Source organism: Anomaloglossus baeobatrachus, chromosome 5 (genome assembly GCF_048569485.1).
Source record: "Anomaloglossus baeobatrachus isolate aAnoBae1 chromosome 5, aAnoBae1.hap1, whole genome shotgun sequence".
NCBI classification, from domain to species: domain Eukaryota; kingdom Metazoa; phylum Chordata; class Amphibia; order Anura; family Aromobatidae; genus Anomaloglossus; species Anomaloglossus baeobatrachus.
The window spans coordinates 334961589-334983364 of record NC_134357.1 but is presented as its reverse complement, the minus strand read 5'-3'; the positions used below and the strand labels follow the sequence as shown (position 1 = coordinate 334983364).

Here is a 21776-nt window from a genome sequence, read left to right as displayed (position 1 = left end):
GACAGTCCATGACATCAGACATGACAGCAGCTCAGCTCTGGATGGGGCAGTGACCCTGCACATGCACTAGGTGGGGCATCATGTATATATATTACTCTCCAGCATACATACCAAAAAAAAAAAAAAAATCTTTTTTCTGTGTGTAGGCTGGATCTGGTGTACTGTGCCCAGCCTCCCTTCTCCTCCCTCTCTCTCACCCTCCCTCTCTCCTTTCTCTTTCTCTCTCTGCTCCTGCCTCCTTGTTTTCCTGCACTGCCCAACCTCTTCTGTAGCATTACCTTTTGCAGTGTCTCTCTGTGCTGCATTAAAGCTGCTTTATTCATTTTTAAGCAGGAGGATTTGGGGCACACAGTAGTCACCATAAGCTGTGCACGATTCCTTCCCTGCTCCCACTTGCCACATTACCATTGCTCATTTTGCTCTGCATGTGGAGGATGTATTAGAAGAGATCCATGGCTCGCTGAAGGGAAACCCACCCATAGCCCTCTCTCTCTGCTGACAGGTAAGTGACAGCGCCTTGCATGGGGTGTGTAAATGGTTAATCGGTTGCTGTCACATCTATAGGGTATGTGTCATTTTGCAGAGTCCTACTTTAACCCTTTAAGGCGCAGGCCTCTCCTCTAGCTGTTTTTTTTTACGGATCGGTCGTTGGTCCAATGCGAACGTTGGCGAACATCCGTAACAATAATTCGCATTTCTTTTTTACTGTTTAAATATTTGAATATGCATAAAAACGTAGATCATTTCTTGAACCTTTGCGAACCTCAGTACGCGTAAACAGGCGTGTTGTGGTCGTAATGATATTTGTAACGCACCGATAATCCTAAAGTGTTGGGATGGTGGGGGGACACGGTGGATCCATCGCCACATTCCCCTTCTAACCACCACCCTGGATTCTGCACATCGCAAGCCGTCAGATAATCCAGTACACATCTGTCTGTGGCTGCAATGCATGCACACTCAAATCTGTCATCCTACACCATCCATGTCACCTACTTGCTACCTGCTGCCACTTTGCTGGTTTGCTCAGAATCTGGGCTGTGGAATCAGGAATCTGCCATTTTTACCAATACTGTACTATTGTAAACCCCCCCAATCTATTGGGATCATAGGTGAACACACATGCACACACCTACCGATGTGCAGAGGTGCCTACACACCCTCCTATATGGCAATTATACAGACATAATAGGTACGATGACAACAATCTACACATAAAGCCCACATATGCATTGCCTATTGCCAGCCCATTGATCGCTCTACACACCTTCATTATAAAGCCATTAGATTACACATTCCTGTGTGCAGAATTCCACACCCATACTGTATGTGAACATGTCACACACCTGTATGCATGCCATATTGTACAGCCATCATGCACACACACACACATATAATCTCCCAACCACTCCCAGTGCAATCTACAGAAGGAGAGAGATATTCTTTGTACACATAGGGTGTGACACATGCAACCTCTTTTTTTGCAAAACGCAATCCGGTCATAATACATTAATAAATTATGTCCTTTCTTATTGAAATGAATCCATTTATTCTGAATTCATTAGCGCACGTCATATTAATATCAAGGACATATATATTAGGGACAAACACATATTCACTAATGATCCATACCAGTCATCAATGTGTATGAAAAGCTTCATAATATTTATACTGCATAAGATCAATCTTCGTTAATACTGATTATAATGCCCAATATTCAGAATTTTGTTATTTGCATAGAATATATTTGTAAAATGATTATAAAATTATAGTAATGTATAAGTTAAATTCTATATATTGAATATTTAGAAGACAATATTTGATGTATTATATTTTATAGTTTGATATTCAATTTGTCATAATTCCATTTTAATACTAAAAAAAGACCTTGGGTATTGAGGGGAATAGATTAATATCATATTGCCATTTTCTGATAATATTTTTCAATTTACGCCCAACTCCGATTGATGGAGTGAAATAAGATGGCTATTGAGAGTATAAATATATATTCGGGGCGGGAGGTGCTGTGCGGTTTAGGGAAATCTGAGCGGATATAGAAGATTCCCTCGATTGGGAATTCCACTGTGATACATAACGCTGTCACCGCCGCAGCTTGTTTCTAAAGGACGCTGCCATACATTCAAATCTGTGGACGTCCATTCAGTTTAATTGGCATCATGCATTGTTTAAAGGGATTTTCCACATTATTTTTTGGCTCACCTATTGTAAGAACATTAAGTCTTTAATAGGTTTATATTTTCATAAGTTCCTTGTTCTGGCCGTGCGCCAGCTGACCCGTGACATCATCATTTCTTCTTGATCTAGTGACGTCCTATATACGATCACATGATCTAGGAGTTGATGGTCCCAGTCCGATATACAGGACAACACTTGTTATGATCTGTTTCGGGCTGGGGGCTGTAGTGTTTTGCTGCAGTGAACACACACATGTGGGGTCCTTGCTATACTCTTATTTGTTCCATTCTGCTCAGTAATTAGAGAGAGGAGCCTTCTAAATACTGATTACAGTATGTAGTGCATTGTGGGATCTGTAGTCTCAGCTTCAGGTCAGTAGATTCCTATGATGCCGTTAGTTCAGGTGGTTAGACCTGCAGTCGAACCAGGACTTGCATCCATAATATGGGTGCAGAAATGCTTCTCTGAAACCGGCCTGAAATGCGTTAGCCAGAGAATGCAGGAATGATTTTTTTTCCCATACAAAAATGGTCTCATTATGTTGGGTTCAGTATAGGGTTGTGTTGGTTTTTTTTGCTTCTCGGTGTTTAGGCTCAGATCAAGTGTAGTCTTTACTGGTGTCATGGAGTTTAGTCTTGCCGGCTGATATGAAGGCAGATACCCCAATAGACAATGGGTGGAATGAAGTTTCATGGTGTGTGTTTGGGGTCTTATATAACCATTTGGTCAGATGAGCACAAACCCATGAGATTGTATTCATTTTGAAAGTGTGAGGTACAGAAGTGCCCCAGGAGTGGTGACTTTGGGATGCCTGAACTCACTGGGAGTTTGATGTTTTTTTTTTATGAGTTTTATGGCTGATTTGCATGCTCTTCTCTTTTTCACTTTTTAGGCAGACACCCATATTTTGGGGCTCTTTTTGCTAGTGGGGAATTTAAATATTTCCTGGCAGAACGTCCGGTCAGTATTCACACTGTATTTATCCTTCCGGATTTATTTTGTTTTCCTTGTTCATCGCTTTTTCACTATTTACATGGGTGTCTGTCACAAGGACTCCTTCAGGACACAGCTCCATCATAGTTTCCCTCCTGATCGGTCTAGTGAAGAAGTGTGTATCGATCAGATTCCGCTCTTCCCCTTCAAACCTCAGACACTCCTTCTTCGGGATGAAAGCAGACTTGGGTTGTCAGCTTATATGGATGCTAAGAGCACAATCTGTCCTTCCTAAGGATCGGTTTAGGCCACAGATTCCTGGTCTTCTGGTCCGGAGGAATAGGGAGAACATTTTTAGGGATCTTTCTTCTTTCAGAGTTGGCAAGAGAGACCACATCCTTGTGCAAAAGATTTTTCAAAGCATTGGGTGGAGAACACCATGTTGACCATTTCTTTAACCCTTATCTGGTACCATGAATATAAATAAATAAATAAATCACTAGTTGTACCAATCTGCATGGGGTCACATTGACCCCATGGTACCAGATAAGGTTTAAAGAATAAAAATAAAAAATAAAAAATAGGACTGTGCTTTGGCTGTGTTATCTTTTTCTTTGAGGGTTGAAAAACCATTCCTCATTATTTTCTCTCCTTCTTATTTTTGGGTGCAGTTCTAATGCCTGAAAATGGATAATAAAAAAATAAATAAAAATAATAATAATAATAATAATGCAATGTTGTAAAATAATGATTTAGGGAATCTGTCATCAGATTCATGCTGCCCGACCCATGAGTAGCATGATCCTCATGACATGTTCCCTTTAAATCCTCCAGCAGTGCTGTGTGGACAGCAGGGAAGAATCTATAGTGGTTTCAAGTAATTGAATCCCACAAAAGTGCTTAGATATCACTGTATAATGATTGCCCAGTGCGGAGCCATCGGTTTCTTTGCTGGAATAACTCTGGAAGAGAAGCTGTCAGAGGTTAATATAGCATCTGCTGTTTGATCGCCTCTGCTATGCAGGCCTAGCTGCCTGCAGCTGAGGTCACAAGGCCCAAACACAACGTCAGCCATATTTAAATATCCCCTCCAGCAAAAAAGAATCCATTGGTATTTTTAAGTTAGTTTGACAGCAAAAGGCGTGATCATTGCTGCTCCAGAGAGGGCGGAAAAAAACCCAAACAGATAAGGAGCTGGGATGGAGTAACATAGATTATTATAATATTAGGACTGGTTATTATGTCTGAAAGGCATCTTTGTATTCGGCAATTCTGGCTCTCTGTGTTTTGTTGAAAGAGTTTTTCACTGTGCAAATAAAAGAACATTTACACAAGATAAACTACTCATCCGTCTATTCAACTGGGGTCAGGAGCGTGGAAGGGGTTAAAGAGGCCGGCTCCACTGTCTGTGTGTTCTGTGTGTTTGTACAGATATCACAGTACAGATTTCTTCCAGCTACAAAGAAACACAGCAAAAAAAAAAAAAAACAACAAGAAAAAACCCCAGAAAAGTGTAAGAGAGCCTGGTATTAATGCAATCAAAGAACAACTGACTTAGAACCGCGTAAATAGGAATTGCATATCATATCGGAGAACCGCTCCACGTATGGTGACATGTGGTGGCCATATACATAACATAACTGTGGTCACAAACATGGATCCATGAAACCTCAATTGGAGAGACACTTTTGCCAGTGCTTGTCCCATGTGGAACAAAGGATTGCACAAGTAGGAATCAGCAGTTATGGACAAAATGTTTCTGATGTGCATGGCCAGAGTTATAATTCCTTGCAATCGCCCTGCAAATCTTCTAGTAGAACATAGAGGAGGTTTAGGTGAATCTGTCACATTTATACATGCAATCTGCATAATACTATATGGAGGAATATGGGGGCTGCATAATACAATATGGGGGCTGCATAATACAATATGGGGGGTGTGTATTCTATACAGAGGAATATGGAGAGTGTATTATAATATATAGAGGACTATAGGCTGCATTATATGATATGTAGGTCTACGGACGATGCATGTTAGTCCTCCATATATTAACATGCACCATCCATAGTCCTTCATATCATATAATGCACCCTATAGTCCTCTATATATTATGGGCAATGCATTATAATATATGGCTAACTATGGGGAGTGCATTATAATATATGAAGGACTATGGGGCGCATTATACTAAATGGAAGACTATGGGGGATGCAATATAATATATGGAGGACTGTGAGGTGCATTATAATACATAGAAGACTGTGGAGTGCATTAGACAATATGAACGACTATGTGGGGCCCATTATATTATTTGTAAGGCTATGTGGGGGCCATTATAATATTTGGAGGGCTATGAGAGAGCCTTTATACTTTAACTAGTTATGATCAGGCCATTATACTGTATGCAAGCATATATACATGGTTAGCATTTGCGTGGGGTTTCTCATACTGTGCAGAGAGCTGTGCGGGGGTGGTCACAGTTGGGGATCTTACTATGTTGAGGTTACCATTCATTGCTAGGGTTGTTGAAGGGGGATACAGTAGGGTCATCATACTGTGCGTGTGGAGGGTACTGTGCAGGAATTCACTGTGGGGGTATCATGCCAGCGCTTGTGGGGCATTTGTGTTGCCATCATACTTTATGGCTGAAATGAATGGGGAATCTATTGGCTTCAATAGGAGGAAACTAACTATGTAAATACTGCAAAGTTGTGAAAAAAGAAAAAATCCAGCACTCGTGTCCAGAATATATAAATAAAACTTGATTTTTATTCAGATTTCCATAAAAGATAAATATAGATCATATCCAAAAGTATAAAAATTCCCCATGAGAGATGAGATGAAATGACAAGGATTACGCGTTTCGAGCTACATGCTCTTAATCTCAATCCAATGGATGGGGAATTTTTATACATTTGGATATGATCTATATCCATCTTTTATGGAAATCTGAATAAAAATCAAGTTTTATTTATATATTCTGGACGCGAGTGCTGGATTTTTTCTTTTTTCCTGGAGTTCCTTGGCTGGGCCGGCCTCACCGTGCACATGTCTCTCATCGGAGTCTCCATTAATCTGGGTGAGCTGATCTCTCTCCTTTTTCGTTCTGCAAAGTTGTGATATGCTCTTCTGTGACCCAATCAAACATTTTTTTTTTTTTTTTTTGGGTGGGGGAATTCTGCTACGGGGCCCCATGATTTCTATGTACACACCTGGTCCAGTGAGCAGAATTACTAGTGATGGGCAGCAAACTCTGTATGCAGTCATACAGGAAAGACTGTCAATCACTGAATAGGACCATCCACTGGACCCCTAGATACAAATGTACCGCCCCGCGGATCCGTGCTCGTCGGTGGATGGCTCGAGCTCTCCACGGACCCGGGGGTCACGTCGCTCTGAAAGGGAGAGTTGGCGCTGCACGCAGGGACTTCGGTGGGGAGTTCCACGGCTGGAGCCGCGGTGGTTTGTAGGGGGAATTTAAGTTCGTGACGCCACCCACGGGTTGTGGTGAATGGATGGACACCACCGCTGCCGTTGACCAGGCCTCCTGGGGACGATGTTGCGCAGCTTGGTGTTGATCCCTCCGTGGGTAGGGGAGTGATGGGCCCGAGGGAGGTGCTGAGGCAGGGGAGCGAGTGCATGCTGCCTGCTAGTGCGGTGCGGTGCGATGTGGTGCGCGGCCCGAAGGCACTGGTGTACTCACTATGATACAACACACTGGAGTCTCTGGTAAACCAAACGGGATGATGAACGGTGCCCGCAGCCGGCTGCAGCTTCCCCTTAACAGGTTGGTGGTTTCCGCCTTTCTCCTGCACCTCTTTAATGTAGACGTTATGACTCCTATGCCTAAGCAACGGTAGTCCACTCCCCGGCTTGCTGGGTGTCGAGAGAGCCCTGTTTGCCCGCAGACGCTGGCCCCTTGGGTCTCTATGCCTTGGCGGTGGCTTTACCCTAATGGTTGGGCTGTTGTCTTCAGTCGGGTCTTGTGTGGGAAAGGTCCTAAAGTCCAGTCCTCAATCAGTTGATTCGACTTAGCCTAGTTGGTTCTGGGCCTCGTACTGGGTCTGAGTACTCCTCCTGGTGCTCCAGTTTTCAATCGGTTCCCCGGTTCGGTACCGGCGGGCCACGGCCCGATCCCGGTACCTACGGTTCCACCGGCTGTAATCCCAGCTCCTGCAGGCGGCCACCACCGTCTGCCTCCTTGCCAGAAGTAACTGGGCTCCAACCCAGACAACTAGTAGACTATGGCAGGCCTGGTCACAGGTCTGCCCTTGAACTTGACTACTCCAGTCCACTGTCAAAGCTGATCTCTCTAGAACTACTGTTTTTCCCGCCTCCAGGCCTGTGAGCTCCTCGGTGGGCGGAGCCAACTGCCTGGCTCCACCCCCCTGGTGTGGACATCAAACCTGGAAGGAGGTGACAAGGGTTTTGAAGTTTGGCTGCTGTCACCTTTTTAGGGAGGGGGTGTGTGTGCATGGGACTACCTGGGACGACCTGACTAGTCCAGGGTGTCACACAAACACCATAGATCTTAACGAATAAAATGCAAGTTTTACTGAAATTTTCACACCAAAATGTATCGAAATCTGATCAGCTCCTCCTGCCCTATAACATTCTGGCTTCACATCAGATGCCATTTTCAACATGACAGGTTCCCTTCAAGGTGCTTTATGCTGCTGATGTCTTCAATATATCATTTCCTTTTAATTATATGCTGACAAACGTTAAAAAAATTACCCATAAATGGTATCACTGTTCTCCTGATAGGACCTGTAATAAACATATATGGTACATTGATAGGATATTCATTAAATGTCTGCCTGGATGACGTCCAAGTAATGGGACTTCACCAATCCCAAAGTCCCCTATTTTTGCCATAGGAAGTGGATGTGCAGATGGGATCACTATTTTTATTCTCAAAGTAGGGAAGGAGTGGATCAATCATCCATTATGAGACATGAAATGAATATCCTAAGAACATGCCATAAAAGAATTTACTGGGAAAACCCCTAAAATACCTTCAAACTAGATATTGAATAGGGATTCCGACTGCAACCACATTTCCTGTGGATGATAGGATCATAAATGTTGGGGGAAGGATAAGATTGCAAGCTTTGGCAATCCATTGCAGTTTACGGTAGTTTCATGTAGGACAGTAGAGAACTGGCCTTACTTGCTTGGCTGCTTTTGGAAAGTTGACCATAAACATGACAAATCTTAATATGGTAGAGAGCTGTTCCCCCAATTCCCCATACACAAGTGATCCGCACCTCTGGCAATAGCTTGTGTCTTCTAAAAACTAAAGGCAGAGGTATTGAAATTCCAACTGTCCAATCCTACTGTCCTCCTACATCATCTGCCATGGGAGAATTGGGACGTTCCTCGCACATCAGCTGGTTGGCGAGTTCCACCAAAATCGGCAGGTTCAACCGACTTATGGGGGTCTTAATTCCCTTATCATTTTGAAAGACCTGCGGAAATATGTCCATTCTCATATGCAGTGATATTAGGCATTTTTAGATTATCAGTAAGCCTATTTTTCTAAGTACATATCAGAAGATGTAATAATATTTTCAAAAACAATAAATTCACCAGAATAATTTCCTAACCTAGGATATATTGTGTCTTAACAAAACAAAAAAAAACCCAACTCCCCCAATCCTAACAAGAGCACTAAACAAAACACAATATTGCACAATAGAGTTCAATGTAACAACTAACTGTATACCAATTGGTAAACACAGACAAAAAGTACAAAAAAATTCTCGAAAAACATTAAGTGAGAAACAAACCTAATGAGGATATATAGACAGTAATTTAGACAATTCATAACCATGCACCTTAAAGGGCTTGTCCAGTCTTGGAATAAAAGTCTGCATTCACTCTATGTGACTGCAGACCGCTGATTTCTGATAGCGTGTGATGTGCGCAATGTCACGATTATCCAGTATTCCCTGGTGAGAGTGGGCGGTTACTTGACTACAGGTATGGGATTTGCATACTTGCAGTCACTTCTCGACTAATGATGAGCGAGTTTCGAAATACTCGGATTCGCGATCCTCGTAACAAATACTGCCTAATACTCGCGTATGCATTCCGAATAGAGTATGCAATGCAAGTCATTGGGGAATACTCGCAATGTTATGAGTAACCCGGATGCCATGCTACTTGCTACTCACACGAATAGTACGGCATTCGGGTTACTCGTTACATTGTGAGTATTGCATTGCACACACTATTTGGAATGCATACGCGAGTATTAGACAGTATTCATTACGAGTATCGTGAATCCGAGTATTTCGAAACTCGCTCATTATTAGTCTTGACTAGACTCATCCTGGTTTTCTTAATTCACTTCCATTGAGAGAAGCCAAAGAGTCAATTCAACACTCGACAGCAAGAATACAAATTGCATATATGCAATCACATAACTGCCGACTAGTATCAGGAAAACTGGACAATCCCGACTGTAGAGTTTAGTTCCAAGCCTAGACAACCCCTTTAATAAAGCATATGGATTAGCAAAAGCTTAATTTTGCTGCAAAGTGTGTGTGTCGGAGGGTGCTGCTAATCCATACATTGAACAGATAAGCCATTGATTTCAATGGGTGACCTGTAATGCCACTACTTGCAGTGGTAGTGAGCACTCCACGTACAGCTCATAGTCCAGGATCCACATGGTAAGGGGTTGTTGTTCATATTAGAGATCCCTTTAAATGCCTTGTCAATCGGCAACACAAACAATATAGTGACACATTGCATTAAAGATTTTCTTGATAACAGTTATTATTTACCCGCATACCTTTGACTCCTCAACTGTCATGGAACCCTAAGTCCCAGCTTGCCCTGCAAGTAAGTGAGGTCTGTCTCAGTCCTGAAGGTTTTAGAGTGTAAAATAAACAAGAAACATGGTCTAAACTAAAATATGACATCCCACACAGGTCCAGGAATAGCAGCCTGATTACAGACCTGTTAGGAAAATTGTGCAGTACTTTTTATATTCTACTACCTGCTATATGACAGGCCAATGCATATGGTAAAAACAATTGATATGACCATGTGTACTATTTCATCAACTATGTACAGATTTGCATTGACCAGATGTCTCATTTGTAGAGAGGAGAAAATTGATTCAATGCAAATTAATTTGGGTGGAATCTTCATAAACTCGTAGGTCCTAGCGAATGTGAACAATTTACGATTTGATTTGCGTAAATCACAAAAAAAAAAGCCCACTGCCTTTACAGATTGGAAAAGATTGCATTAGCTACAGAAGGCTTACCTGAACTAATGCTCAGCATTTTGGGTCTCCACGTAATGCCTTGCATCTATTACATCACATGGTGTAGCACAGCCAATCAGCAGGGAGTATCAGAGCCTGTAGAAAAGCTGAAGCAGGGAATGCAGCAGCCATTTTAGGATGATTTAGTATAGCGAGATGGCAGGGCTCACAGCTCAGCAATAGGGATAGGAAAAGAAAGCCTAAAATATTAGATGAATACTCCAGACAATAATGAGTTGCACAACTGCATCACTGAAATGAATAAAATTCCATTCATATGGTAAGAGAGAGTGATATAACAAAGTTGCCAAACGCAGTGGCAGAGTAGGTGTGATTAATCAGTGATATGGTCTAGCGGGTATCTGTCCTGCTGCATTTGAATTACAATTACATATTTTTTCTTCATTCATAATGCACTTGAAAGCAGCAGCAATATGTTTTACAAAAAGAAAAGAAATCTGAAATCAGTGATGGGCCCCCTTCACATGTCAGTGAAAAACAAAGTTGTTTTTCACTGACGTGTCATAGGTGTGTGTGTCCCTCCGTGTGCCGTGATTTTGGCACACGTGTGATCTCCGTGTGCTATCTGTGATAATACACGAAGATCAGGGACTTATTATATTCACCTGTCCACACTCCTGCTGTCTGTAGTGCTGAACTCTTCCTGGTGCTGTTTCCGGCCACCGCTGTCTCACCGCTGCTACTACTTTCGGGTCGGCTGTGCAGTGCATTTTCATGAGCATAATTAGCCGGCTAGGAAGCAGGAGAGAGCAGCGGCCGTAGACAGTGTCGCTGGAGAAGGTAAGTTTAAAAAGCTTTTTATTTTAAAAGTAGGTGTTTTTCATCAGTGATGCCAGAAAAAAAAACGGACATGTCTCCGTGCGGAAATCACAGACACGTGTACGCCGCACAGAGACACGGTCAGTGACAAATCACTGATATGTGAGCAGACCCATTGATTTTAATGGATCTGCGTATGTCAGTGATTCTGGTATGTATAAAATCTGTCCCATACATACCAGAATCACTGTTGTGTGAAGGGGGCCTTAGTGAGAGACTGTGTACTTGCTGATCACAAGCCACTACACTGAGTATGTGCATTTCTTTTGCAGTCCTTTTTGTGATGTAAGGATTGCTTTTTAAAAAAAATACAAGAGAACATTTTCCGAAATCCAGAAATTTAACTGAATGTCTGAAAGTGTGCGTGTCACAAGCAATTGTTAATGCACATCTGTTTCGCTCGTCCAATTCTGCATCCACACACTTCACACCAACGCAGCGCTCTGTTGCACATGCTGGGTTTTTTTTATTACATATTTTGGGAAGAAGGTTAAAATTTGTCACAAGTGCTGGTTGACATCTAACTGGACATGTCTAATTTTGCACACCTCTTGTACTAGTCCAATTTATCAACCTTAAATGCTGCAACCTGCTGCCACATTTTGCCTTCTGTATGTGTACCAACCTTACCTAGTATTTCTTCTTAAATCTTTTTTTGGCAAGGGTTGAATAATTGTGGTTTGAAAGGATTATTATAAGTTAAAGTGCACCAATCACCAGGATTTTCCTATATAATCTAAAGCTGGTGATATACTGGTGCTATCATGCTGATTCTATACGTACCTTTAGTTGTCAGATTGGATGTATAGTTTTTGATATACAGGCAAGTAAAGTTACAGAAATGTACAGCTTTTTGATTGGCAGCAGCTGCCGAATATCTAATAGGTGGGTCTGGTTTTGCAATCTATTCCCGCCCCTGTCTGCTGCCTGGCCTCAGTAGATGCTAGACTGTATGGGCTTGTAATAGGGGTGTATTAGAAATGCCGCCCATTCAGTCTAACATCTACTGAGGCCAGGCAGCAGACAGGGGCTGGAATAGATAGCAAAACCCTACCCACATATTATATATTCTGTAGCTGCTGCCAATCAAAAAGCTGTACATTTATGTAACTTTACTTGCCTGTATTTCAAAAACTATACATCCAATCTGACAACTAAAGGTATGTATAGAATCAGCATGATAGTGCCAGTATAGCACTGGCTTTAGCTTATATAGGAGAAGCCTGGTGATTGGTTCACTTTAATTGTAGTGGTAAGCGTATGGTAAAATAAAAAGTAGCAATGGCATTGAAAAGGATTGTGTAAAATAAAAAGCCCCTTAACATGGCTAAGGAGCTACTAGTAGCAGGAACACCTCCATCATACCTGGCACCAGCTATGAGAGCTGGTGTACAAGCAAACGCAGGTAACATTTGACCTCCTTTGCATCTGGAAAGCATTATTGGGGAGAAATCAGAGGGTGTTCTGGAATACATAGCACATTACTGGTCTAACTCACCGGAGGATGAGGTTATCTCTGACAGCGACACCATCAGTTTGAGTCAGTTTTCTGCACAGAACAGGCTACTCAATCACAAATGAGGGATTTTTCAGCTATGTTTTAATAAAAAAAAAAAAAAAAGAAAAGTCTGTCAGTTTGCTGTGCTGTTAGATGGGCTGTTTAGAACTGGGTTACCATTCGTTTCTAACGTGAGGTCACTTTGACATTACTAAGGCTGTAAAATATGGTTGTAGAAGAACAGAGTATTACATGCAACGTTTCAGAGCAATTGAAAGATTTTCAGTATTGTGATTTGTGGCAAATAATAGATTCACTTCAAATCAAATTGTTTTTTTTTAAAAAAAAAAAAACAAAAAATCTGATGAATTTGAATTTCAAAAGATTTGAGCCTCTGTACCTCTTCGGTATTTATCCATGAACATGGCACTCATATAATACACCAGGAATTAATTAAAAACAATTGTATCTAAAGGCTTTTTCGTGTTTCTGTGTAGGTTCATGACATAATGGCAGAGTATTAAATGCTATGATCCCACATAGCATAAGCGCTGTGTTTTTTTTTTCTTTTTCTCAGAAAATCTACTGCATTTGACATTTCAAGCAAAGTGGATGTGATTTTATGTAAACCCATACCCACTGTGCATTAAAAGGTGCTGTTGAATTGCGCATTAATGGAGAGTATATAATAACGTGTATAATATACTGCAGCTGCTTTTCTAGCACAAAATTCCAGTATTTCTACACTAAAAAATGCATTAAGAGATGCGGCTTTAAATTTGCACCAAAAATGCAATAGTGCTCAAAATAAATTCTTATCTGCTCTGGGCTCATGGGACAGGACTAGAACTTCTGAGCTCTTTGTCCATAGGCAGCAGCACTAACATTGAGCCACTGATTGCACGGAGGTGCATAGGAGGATTTGATAATCTTGACCTGTAAAATGCAGCAACAATGGACTAATCCGAGAAGATTATTATTGTGTAGTTTGGTGCAGACACCTGCAGAAGACAAAAAACCCCACAGGATTTATGCAATGTGTGAATACAGCCTTACAGACACAAAAAAGCAACATGTCATACATATAATTACATAGGTTGAAAAAAGACCTAGGTCTCTCTCTGCACACAAATTTGTAGACAGATTTGAGCAATTTTTGAGGGGTGAATGATCAGTGCAGGAGAGAAAAAGTGTTTGTTAAAGGGAACCTGTCAGGTGCAATGTGCATCCAGAACAACGAGCAGTTCTGGGTGCATATTGCTAATACCTGCCTAACCGTCCCTGTATACACTAGCATAGATAAAGGGATCTTTAGAAAAAGTATTTTTAAACATCCTTTATGATATGCTAATGAGCACAGGGACTAGTCGAAAGAGCATGAGTTCCCTTGGCTAGTCGGCCCCCTTAGCATGTTAACACGCCCCTGTGGGCGTACTAACATGCCAATAAATGTGCAGCGTCAGCGCCATGGTCACTCTCACCGCTGCTGCCACCGCGCCGACTCTGAATTTTGGCTCAGTGTGCATCATCCCCGGACTTCTGGTCATGCACACTATGAAGCCAGGTATAAGGGTCCCAGCTTCAAACTGGTGTAGTGCGCATGACTGGAAGTGCCGCTGACTTCTGATCATATGCACTTACCCTATGCCCAGTATTCTGAGGCGGTGCAAAGGACACAGGTACGCATGTCACTGTCGATGATGACAGTGTACATTGAATAGCATGTTAGAAAGCCCACAGGGGCATGCTAAGAGGTTGAAATGAGCGTAGGAACTAACGCCCTTGCGACCAGTCCCTGCGCTCATTAGAATATCATAAAAGAGCTTTAGAAATACTTTTTCTAAAGATCTTTTTATCTATGCTACTAGTCACAACAATGTGAATAAAAAAAAAAAAAAAAAAAAGCTGGGCACTCCAGTTTGTGGTGCACAAATTCCAGGAGGGACTCCACAATAAGTATAAATATTGGCACTCACATCAAGCTAATTTTATGTGAGTGCTGCTAGATACAGGGACGGTTAGGCGGGGATTAGGAATATCCACCCAGAACTGCTCCTGGTTCTGGGTGCATATTACATCTGACAGGTTCACTTTAAATGGAAAAAGCAAAATGCATTATAAAAGTTTTCTTACATTAACTTATTCCGTGATCCCTCGGTTTTCGTTGATAATCCGTCTGAATACAATCAAAAACCGAAACCGACTAAAACCGAAGCAATTATTTCCATAGGAATCAATGTAAATCCAATTAATCAGTTTTAAACAGACACTCTAAAATACATACCAAAAACACATTTTTATAGGGAATAAAGATAGGGATTAATACTAAAAACAATAAGAAATGAATATAAAAGGAATATTAAATGAATATAAAACACTAATATAAAGAATAAAAACATTTTATCTTACATTTCTTACATACATTTTGAAACTGACGATCGGGGTTACACTCATACTATGCCACACATAGCAGGAGAATGCATTGATCACCCTTTGTTTTTGCAAAAATAGCAATGTAGTCACGTGGGCATGCAGACAAAAACAGAGGCAAATTTTTAGTGGAAAAAAAAAAAATCAACGAAAACTGAAACCACGATAACAGAGATCAACAAAAACCGAGGTACCATTGTAATTCAATTGATGAAATGGGTGCGATCTAAAAACAGTGCCTTTCAACAGGATGCAAAAAATGTGATGGAACCTGTCCTTTAGAGTTCACTCACATTGGCGCATAACTCGGAAGAGTGCTAGCCGATGTTTTCTACAAGTCTATGGGTGCGTGCAATGTCAGAACACCGACACAGACAATGGAGAAATTAGATTGCTCATCTTCTCCGCATCGGTGTTCCTATTCTCGAATACGAGAGAATCAGTAGAACGACACTCGGCTCACGCTCACTGCAGAGTTTGAGCCGCATTTCATATGCGTATAGCATAGCATCCGGAATAAACGCCAGTGTGAACGTTCCCTAATCCTCCAGCTTCATTCACCCTTTTATTTTTTAGCAGATTCTAAATTTTTATATATCTATAAACACTCTTTACAAATTCCTGGGCCTGTTCTTAGCTATTTTTTGTATTATTCCAGGAGAAATAATAATCTGTACAGATGTCTTTGTGTATGGTGGTGAAAGATGTTCTGAATACTCACTTTTTAGAAGATGTGTGAGTAATAGAACGAAGCTGTTTGGTCACTGGTATCTTCCCATCATTGGCCTCATTGTTTTGATACGCAGTTACATTCCTGTTAATCCAAAAGCTAATGACTCAGAAACCAGGGAAAGCTCGTGGGGTGTGTGATTTGTGGGGTGTGTGATTTGTGGAGTTGCACAGGGCGGGCACACCTGCTGAAGGTGGACAACTGAAGACTCGTAGCCAGGGGCTAGTAGCCAACATGAGTCGTAATCATTTTATAGAGACATTATATAGACAAGGTACATAACGCTGCTATTATATTATGTGTGGCTGTTATTTAGTTATTGTATCTGGGTATTAATTGACTTCTATTGTGTGATTTACAGCTATGTTCACACAGGCAGTTTTCGGTGCATTTTTTTGCATGCTTTTTTCATTGGTTTTATGTAAATATATGCTAAAAAAGCTGATTTTTATAGTACCACCAAAACCTATAAGATTCCAGAAATCTCATGCACACACACTTGCTTTTTTTCAAGACTAAAATGGCAAATTTCTGCATTTTTGAAAGAAGTAGAGCATGTCAATTCTTTCAGCGTTTTTGCTGCTTTTTTTCCTAATTGAAAGCAATGAGAGTGGGGAAAAAATAAATCAGCTGGGCTTTTTTAGGGTATGTGCGCACGTTGCTTTTTACCTGCTTTTTACCTGCTTTTTTGCTGCTTTTTCTTCTGCGCTGTTTAATGCCAAAATGGATGTGTTCTTCTATTCAAGCAAAGTCTATGGGAATTTGGGTTTCTTGTTCACACTATGTTGTTCAAAATGCTGCCTTTTTGTGGCAGAACTTTGGTCAAAAACTCAGCTTTGCAGTGCAAAACCCAAATGGCAAAAACAATTGACATGTTGCTTCTTTGAAAAGCTGAGTTTTTGACCAAAGTTCTGCCACAAAAAGGCAGCATTTTGAACAACATAGTGTGAACAAGAAACCCAAATTCCCATAGACTTTGCTTGAATAGAAGAACACATCCATTTTGGCATTAAACAGCGCAGAAGAAAAAGCAGCAAAAAAGCAGGTAAAAAGCAGGTAAAAAGCAACGTGCGCACATACCCTTACTGTGTTTTTGCTGCTTTTTTTGGTGAATGAAACTAACTTTAAACACGTTGTAGACAAATGAAGCACCAAAAATGCAGCAAAAACACCGCAAAAAACGTAGCAGAAAACACTGCAAAAAACGCAGCTCCTTTACTACCAAGAGCTCAGGTTTTGCACCAAAAACGCCCCATGTGAACATAGCCTTAGGCAGTTTCTCACTGTCGCTTACTCACTGGACAGTAAATTATATTTTTGCATTTGTGGCAATATTGTATAGCATTTTTATGGTTCTTTGGCCAATGTATGGCACAATAATTTGGGTAGTACACGGTATGCACCTTAAATATATCCATGTAGGGTCAGCAGTGGATCTAGCATATATAAAAACATTAAACAATGCCAACTAAACTAACCCCACAGTCTAGAGCCTATTTCTCATAAGGCTATGTGCGCACTAGTGCGTTTTACCCGCGGAAATTTCTTGAGAAATGTCTGCAATCTTTGTGCAGACATTTCCCAGCAAATCCTATGTGAAAAAAAAATAGCTGTGCGCACACTGCGCATTTTTCTCAAGAAATTTCCTTGAGAAGAATTTCTTGAAAAAATTTCTTGAGAAAATGAGCATGTCCATTATTTTCCGGAGGTACCTGCGGATTTCTGCAATACAGCCTGCAAAATCCGCAGGGAACAACCTGCGGGAAAATCGTGGCTAATCCGCATGCGGATTTACCGCGGATTTGGTGCGGATTTTTTCCGGAGATCCAGAAATCTTCCACTCCCAGAAGTTTCTCAAGAAATTTTCTTGAGAAACTTCACAGTTCTAGTGCGCACATAGCCTTAGACAAGATTTAGAAATTGTTTCCATTTTTGAGGGACCCTAAATCCTATTCCTACCTTCACGGAGCTTGGAGTAGATGGATAATTTTTAGACAGGCATTGTGGATAATTGTGTCTCAGTGGTTAGCACTTTAGCCTTGTAGTACTAGAGTCTTTGGTTCATTTCCACCAAATACAACGTCTGCAAGGAGTTTGTATGTTCTCCCAATAGTCTTATGGGTTACTTCCCACACTCCATACTGATGGTTAATTTAGATTATGAGCTCAAAATGAGAACAGCGATGGTAACGTCTGTAAAGTGCTTTAGAAAATAATGGTCCTAAATGCTGCAATAATTGTCAGGAACGCATCATGTGAACACAGTCCTATACTATATATAGTATATATAAGACGCAAACAGAGAGAGAGCGAATACAAGCCGTGACAGTTTCTTTTAAATTTCAATCAGATCATTTATAAAGCAGAATAATCAGATAACTTATTGGTGCCAAGGGTGTTGGATCGACATATTATCTTGGTAGAACATAACTGCCCTGTGGATACATTTTAGAGGAGCTTTGAGCTGGAATTTCATGTTAGTATACAATTGTTTCACTATTTCAAAGGAAGCAAGTCCTAGGTAAATACCTAACATCTATGGCAGCAAGTGAACCTCATACGAGAACTGTTGGGTCTAAGCTTCTTTGTATTTTTTCATGTAGCCAGGATTTCCAAGTACAATAAGGGACTTTATAACATTGACTTAGATTATAGAATGTTGTAGAAAATGTAACCTTACATTATTGGCCAAAGTACTGTATACCATAAAGTGAACTTTCATCGTTTAGTACCAAATGTTGCAGTTCTTAAAGGGAATGTGGGATGTAAAAAAAATTATATTAACCTGCAGATATAGAGTTAATCTGCAGGTTAATAGCATTCTAAGGCTGGAGTCACACTTGCGAGTGACTCGCATTGCATCACTCGACACGGCCGCACTCTCTCCGGACAGGAGCCGGTCAGCCGCATGTATATCTGTGCAGCTGAGACGCTCTTGTCCAGAGAGTGTGTGGCTGTGCCAGGTGATGTGAGTCGCGTGCTAAACTGCCTATAGCACTGAAAGCCCGGCTTCTGGGAGAAAATGAACTTTATTCCTCCTGGCAGCCTCTGGCTTTCAGTCATAGAGGAGCAGCCGGAACAGTTTCAGTCACCACTCAGTATACAGTAAGCAGTAGCACGGATGACATTGATGGAGAGCCATGGCGTGGTTACAGCAGCTGCTCACTGTATACTGGCTTACGCTCTTCCTCTATGACTGAAAGCCGGAGACTGCCAGGAGGAATAAAGTTCATTTTCCCCAGGTAGCCAGGCTTTCAGTACAATAGCAGGAAGTTTAAGAATGTTATTAGCCTTTCAGATTAACCCCATATTTGCAGATTAATAGCTTTTTTGACATGACAGGTTTTCTTTAATATCTCAACATATCTTTACATTGGTAGAAGCTCTATATTTGTGCTGTATGTGTGCTACTTGTATGTGTGACGCCCTGGGCTAGCCAGGTAGACCCCCTGCACAAACACTAGCCCCTAATAAGGTGACAGCAGGCAACCTACAAACCCTAGTCACCTCCCTCCGGGTTTGATGTTCACACCAGGGGGCGGAGCCAGGTAGTTGGCCACGCCCACCGAGGAGTTCACAGGCCCTGAGGCAGGAAAAACAGTAGATTAGTTTTGACAGTGAAGTGGAGTAGAGTTCAAGTGCAGACCTGTGTCCAGGTCTGGCACAGTCTAACACCAGGTGTCTGGGTTGGAGCCCAGTCACCTCTGGCTAGGAGGCAGACGGTGGTTGCCGCCTGCAGGAGCCGGGAAGACGGCTGGTGGAACCGTAAGGGACCGGGACAGGGTAGTGGCCCGCCGGTACCAAACCGGGGAGCCAACTGGAAACTGGAGCACCAGGAGGGGTACTCAGACCCAGAACGAGGTCCAGAAGCCACTGGACCACGTCAAATTCACTGATTGAGGTCTGGACCTTAGGTCCTTTCCCGTTCCAAGACCCGAAAGACGGCAACAGCCCACCGAGGGGAATAGAAAGCCACCGCACAGGCAGAGAGATCCCACTGGCCAGCGCCTGTGGGCAAACGGGTTCCCTGACACACATCAAGCCGGGGAGTGGACTACTGTTGCTGAAGCATAGGCAGTCAAGTTCTACCACAGAGGTGCAGGAGAAAGGCGGGAACCATCAACTTGAGAAAGGGGCAAAGCGCAGCCGGCTGCGGGCACCGACCACCATCCTTTTGGTTTACCAGAGACTCCGGTGTATCTGTCATAGTGAGTACAACAGTGTCCTCGGGCCGCGCGCCGCACAACACCATCTTGCCCGCACCTCTCAACCACCGGGCCTCGGGACCAACACCCCCTGCCCACGGAGGGGTCAACACCTGGTTGCATAACACCATCCCCGGGAGCATAGTTAACGGCAGCGGTGGTGTCCACATTCACCACAACCCGTGGGTGGCGTCACGAACTTACACCTTTAAATTCCACGGCCTCGGCCGTGAACCTTCCCCACCGAAATCCCTACACGTAGCACCAACTCCCTTTCAGAGCGACGTGACCCCCGCGTCCGGGAGGAGCTCGAGCCACCCACCGACGAGCACGGATCCGAGCGGCTCGGCAGCCGGCCGAGCCCCGGGGCGGTACATAAGTATAACATACGGACAGCATACTGACTAATACAAGTCATTGTGCTGGTTCACATAACTGTTTTTATACACGACGATGGTGTGCATGCACAAATCACAGCATGCACTACTTTGATATGTATTTCGGATCGGATTCACCCATTTAAAGTCTATGGGAGCACAAAAATACATATCACATATGGGTAACCATCCATGTGTCACGTCTATTTCACAGATCCATTACAGTTATTAACATAAGAAACTGTATTTGGGCTTTTATTATTTAATACATTGTTCATTTAAAAAATGGATGCCATATAGCTGTGCAAAAGGAACATTCACATTGCATAGGGATCAGAATGCGAATGAAAAATCGTTTGTCTCTTCTAGATGACATATATACCACAGTGATATAACACATGTATTTAAAGCACCACTCTAGCATCTTTTTTATTGCACCGCTGGAGTGGTGCTTTAAATGCAAGTCCCTCTCCCTCTATATGATACTTACCTCTGGCGGTTTCACCTGCTGTCGCCACCACTCCGTCAGGCTCCAGCGAAAAGTGACCTGCCTGCACGCTCCAGTGTTTCATTTAGCGTGTCGGGGGTCACAAATCAATACATTTCTATGAGTGCCTCAATCTAGTCTTGTTCTGGCTCTCATAGAGATGCATTGGGAGGTATTGACGTAACTTCTAACTTCCAGCCAGTCAGAAGCTATGGGCACAAGATAGTCTTGTGTGAATGGAGCGTCGTTGGTAAACAGTGAAGACTTCGGAAGGTGACAGGGGGTATGTGCGGTCCGCGACCTCTTGAGACATTTTATTTAAGACACTGTAGAGAAGACTATCAGCAGCATTGGCGCATGCACAGATTTATTTATTTATTTTTTTACATCTGCGCACACGCCCTGCTCCTCATAGTCTTGTCCACAGTGTCTTCAATAAAATGGTACCGGAGATCGCGGTACGTTCATGCGCAGACTCCGGTGCCATTTTAATGAATGCATAATTACTGTGGCAATGTGCACACGCCGCCAACAACAGCAATGGCAGCATGCAATATTTAAATAAAGAAAAGGGGGCACATCATAGAGGATGCTAGAGGAGAAATATACACCGAGGACCTAACCAACAAAGGACCGCACTCATCAATCAAAGTGCAGGGCATTTCTGCAACTTTGATTAAAGATATTTCATCAACCAAGCATCTCATCTTTCTATAACACGTATGCTTGTATTCAGCATCTTACTGCCTGTATGGCACTGCCTTTACCTCATATAGAAAAATCCTGGAGGTTGGTTCC

General features: G+C 42.2%; 1 protein-coding gene across 6 annotated transcripts in view; it reads left to right on the top strand.

Annotated features, from left to right (window-relative positions):
* The first annotated feature begins 208 nt into the window (after positions 1–208).
* The window catches only part of EPB41L1 (erythrocyte membrane protein band 4.1 like 1), a 214776-nt gene continuing 193208 nt past the window's right edge, over positions 209–21776 (top strand). For 5 of the 6 annotated variants that reach the window (XM_075349828.1, XM_075349831.1, XM_075349830.1 and 2 more), the window contains exon 1: positions 209–502. The gene's annotated coding sequence lies outside the window, so the exon portion shown is untranslated. The remainder of the gene's footprint in view (positions 503–21776) is intronic. The other variant, XM_075349833.1, reaches the window with a different exon arrangement.